The sequence below is a fragment of the Dermacentor albipictus genome, unplaced genomic scaffold (assembly GCF_038994185.2).
Source record: "Dermacentor albipictus isolate Rhodes 1998 colony unplaced genomic scaffold, USDA_Dalb.pri_finalv2 scaffold_22, whole genome shotgun sequence".
Taxonomy (NCBI): domain Eukaryota; kingdom Metazoa; phylum Arthropoda; class Arachnida; order Ixodida; family Ixodidae; genus Dermacentor; species Dermacentor albipictus.
The window spans coordinates 2,629,500-2,634,041 of NW_027225576.1; the positions used below are offsets into that span (position 1 = coordinate 2,629,500).

Below are 4,542 nucleotides of genomic sequence, written 5' to 3' on the forward strand. Positions count from 1 at the left end.
TTGGAAGCCACGGAATTGGAGGCTTTGTGGAAAATTTTAGCTCTGCAAGTCACATCTGTAGGTTTTGCATGGCTGAAAGAGCTGACCTTTTTCCTCCAAATGCACTGTCAGGTATTTCAGAAATCAGAACACCGGCCAATTACAATAGTGCTTTATTAGCCCTGCAAGCCAATGGTTCGAGTATAGAAAAAGGAGTGAAGTTCAATTCCTTATTCAATCAATTGAAGTACTTCCATGTGTGTGCTCCAGGTCTCCCTCCTTGTTTGGCACATGATTTATTTGAGGGTGTTGTTTCATTTGACCTTTCTTTGTATATTAAGCATATTGTAACGGTTCTCAAGTGGATTTCGCTTGAAGACCTTAATCAGCGCATAACTTGTTTTCATTTTAAACATGATGATTTGGCAGACCGGCCGTGTGAAGTTCACTTCAAGAAAGCACTAGGAGGCCATGCGGTTCAAAACTGGAACATGTTGCGCTTTCTTCCATTGTTTCTACTTGGTTCAATATCTACGGAAAATGATATCTGGCAACAAGTTCTTTTGCTTTCTGAAATTGTCCAGCTTGTTACTGCACATAGTATCACACTCCCCATGGTTATGAGGCTGCAAGACCTTATAGAGGACTACATGACTGGCAGAGCACACCTCTTCCCTTATGTTGCCATGAAGCCTAAGTATCATTACCTGATTCATTACCCGTTTCTGATTACACAGTTTGGCCCACTGATAAAGATGTGGACAATGAGGTGTGAAAGTAAGCACAGCTATTTCCGTAAGTGTGCAAGAAATTGCCAGAATTTCGGGAACTTGACGCACACACTTTCTGAGCGCCATCAGCTTTATCAGGCATATAAGAACACAGGAGCAGGTATTCATGGTTTAGTCAATAGTTCCTCATTCTCTAGTGAGCTTTGCACACCAGAAATACAAAAGGAAGTACGCGATGTGATCATTGAAGGTAACATATTCTCGGCCAGTCAAGCTACTATCCGTGGCATGCTTTACAAACAGGACATGCTTGTTGTTATGAGGCGGACGGATGGCGCTCCAGTTTTTGGTGAGATTAGGCTTATTCTTGCCAGTAATGGCGATCACTTTTTCTTATTAAGAACTGTCCACACAAGATATGAGCCTGCTATGCTTTTCTACAGCATTATCAGTAGTGATGGTCCTTTCAAATGCATGAAGCTTGAAAGCCTCCTTGATTGGACTCCATTGGTGCAGTATAAACTTGCCCGCAACAAGTACCCTGTTGTTGTGTTGAAGCATGCTATATTAGATTTTGTTTGATTTCATGCTTTTGACAGGCAAAATGGACTCGCGACGGCATATTTCCAGTTGGCTGCCGCACTTGGACAATGAAGTGGTCGAACAGATTGTACAGAAACTGCTGGACTGTGGTGTTCAGTCATTTGAGCACCTCAAGTATGTAGTGGAGGGTGACCTAATGTTCCTGAGTGTTGTCAGCAGACGCATCCTGTTCGAAAAGTTCCAGACAGCTGCTTCACCAGCCGTGCAAGTGTCCATTCCCCAAGGAAGCGAAGCTTCTGTGAGCTTGTTGGGCCAGGATTTTGATATTCCATGGCACGCATTTCCACCCGAACTCATGAAAGCATGTCAAGATGGCAGGCGCCCACTGAAAAGTGATCTGAATGAAATGATTAGGACACTAAGTGACAGGGTGCTTGCCTGCTACCAGAAGCCTGGGCGCAAAGTGCTGCGAGTCATTGCGAGTGAAATTGTCAGCAAATATCCAAGAACTTTTTAGGACACCCTCAATGGCACCATCATTGCTACAGTACTAGAAACGCTTCTATGGAAGCTGGAGAATTGTGTTAACAACAAAAGAAGGCACAGTTCTGAGTGTTCGAAGCGGTGTTTTTCAGAAGATGAAGAGTTGACCACAAAGAAACCACAACTCCAAAAAGATCCTTATGGCTATGTAGCCTGGCAGCCTGACCTTCCGTCTACGGAAACAGCTGGAACTCAAGAGAACAAAAGAAAAGAGTTGCAAGCCCAATTCAGGCTAGCTTCCCCAAACAGTTCTCGAGTCACACAGCTAATGGGCGAAACATATTCGTCACAGAGGCAGGTGATTAATGCCAGCAGGAGCGTGGTGAACGTGAAGGAGAACTGACCTTTCCTCTTTGAAGAAGCACACATGTGTTCACATGTCAATACACTGCTGGGGTTCAGTGCCTCGCAAACATTTGACGATAAAGTTAAGACTGTTGGGCGACAGGTTTTGAGGTATGCTCACAGCTTAATAAAGAAGCCGAACGTGAGGACATACCTAGAGGAAATTGAAAAGGCCAGAATTGAAACGAAATCAATGGCTGCAGAGTATGAAGCCACTCCCCTCCTCCTACTTGCCATCTTCGATGAAGACCGGGAGCTATTCTGCAAGGTAGTCGAGGTAAGCATTGCAATCTTAGAAAGAATTAAGAGAAAATCAGACATCCACCCATTCGTAGCAATTGCTACAAAGGAAACCCATACGGGTTACTCGAAAGAAAAGCCTCGCAGTTGAAGAAAAATTCGTCCTGGTCCGGGACTTGAACCCGGGACTACCGCCTTTCCGGGGCAGCCGCTCTACCAACTGAGCTAACCAGGCAGCTAGCAGATGGCAGGCTGAAGTCAAATTTGTCAACAACTCTGAGCAAAGGCAAGAGTTTGAGGTAATAGTTCTGCGGAAACCCGCAAGGTGGAGAGAAGTAATTAATAAAGGGAAATCACAGTTGTGGGTTTCCGCAGAACTATTACCTCAAACTCTTGCCTTTGCTTCGAGTTGTTGACAAATTCGACTTCGCCCTGCCATCTGCTTGCCGCCTGGTTAGCTCAATTGGCAGAACAGCTGGCCCGGAAAGGCGGTGGTCCCGGGTTCGAGTCCCGGACCAGGACAAATTTTTCTTCAAATGTGAGGCTTATCTTTCGAGGAACCCGTATGGGTTTCCTTTGTAGCAATTACTTCGAATGGGTGGATGTCTGATTTTCCCTTTATTAATTACTTCTCTCTACCTTGCGGATTTCCGCAGAACTATTACCTCAATCTTAGAAATATATCAAATCCGTACCTGTCCGCTATGACATCTCTCATAGCTCATGTGTCAGTTTTGTACATATAACCCCACATATCATACCATATTGTATTATTTCTTGTCTACATTACTGTTATTATAGTGCTACAGAACAGTATTTGCAATGACGAAGAGGCGAGCAGTGTGACGACGACGATTAGAGGCTAGCGCGGGCTGTTGCCTCTTGGCCAAGTGCGGCGTGTTTCCTTGTAAATATGCTTGTATATAGCTTTTCTTCTGCATCTTCCTACGTAACAATATGAAGCTAACATTGTCAAATACAATTAGATAATGCAACATTGTGTAAAGCTGGGTGCAATGTAAAAATGTAGTAAATGCCTCTCAAAGAAGCCAGTCAATAATGAGATTGTCATGACACGGTTAATCCCCTTTCACCTGTTAGCATGACATTCCAAGGGGCTGGCAAGTGAAAAGTCATCTGCTGGTTAACCAGATTAACTGCAATGCCACGACAGTCTCTTGACATCAATGGACAGAAGGCCTCTTCTGCGATTGAGTTGTATTTGACTATAATAACGTAACATGGTTCCTGATGTGGGCAGCCCACTCATAACTGGTGGCATTTTACTGGGGAGACAGCAGTTGGTTGAGCCAAGAGCTGCGCTTAATACCTCTTTCCCTTATATTGCTCTTCACATTCGCTCTGTTCTCATTTTCTGTAGAGTGCTCAAGGAATGAAATGCATCTTTTTAGGGCTAAGTAATGCGCATACTTTCATGTCCACTGGCTGAAGTTCGTGACGCGACAACGTAATTCTGGTACATACATCTACGTCGGAGTCCTCGACACCTTCAGTGATCAAATTCGTTGCGACATGACATGGTGCCTCTCGCGTACTTTGCACATATGCAGGGTTCTACTAAATGCTTCGTGTCGCGTTTCATTCCGTGAGCACTGTACTTCCGCTGTTCCCACATCCCCTGTTTCTGTGTTTGTCGCAATCTTATGCTGCCATGACTGCTTTGTGAGTCGTCCAATATTGCATACTGTCCCTTGCCTTCACTCTCAAGTGTGCGAAGGTGGAAATCACACTTCCTCACTTGTTCTGTGTCCTTACATTGGTCTAACAGAATAGTTCTAAACCAGCCCTGACGAAAGGAATACCATTCCCAAAATTGTTGGCAAAATAAAGCTTAAAAACGTACAATAGTCATGTTTGTCGTAACATTATAATTCCTTTAGTAAACTGGCCGGTAGCAACCTTTGCTGATTATCTATATATATGACATATATATCGTATAATAAGAAGCCAACAAAGACACTAAGGACATCATAGAGGAAATTACTTGTACTTGCTAATTGAGTTGAAGAAATGATAAATTAATGTAAATGAAAGTGGATGAAAAAACAGCTGACCACAGGTGGGATACGAACCCACGTCTTCGCATTATGCATGCAATGCTCTATATATAGCTATATATTAGTCCCAGTATTGTAAATAA

The 4,542-nt window shown here is 43.7% G+C and overlaps 1 non-coding gene across 1 annotated transcript; it reads right to left on the bottom strand.

The window, feature by feature from the left end:
- Nucleotides 1–2,541: 2,541 nt before the first annotated feature.
- TRNAS-GGA (transfer RNA serine (anticodon GGA)) lies at nt 2,542–2,616 on the bottom strand. Its single transcript has one exon. It is a non-coding gene; the product is annotated as a tRNA-Ser (tRNA).
- Between the last annotated feature and the right edge of the window lie 1,926 nt (nt 2,617–4,542).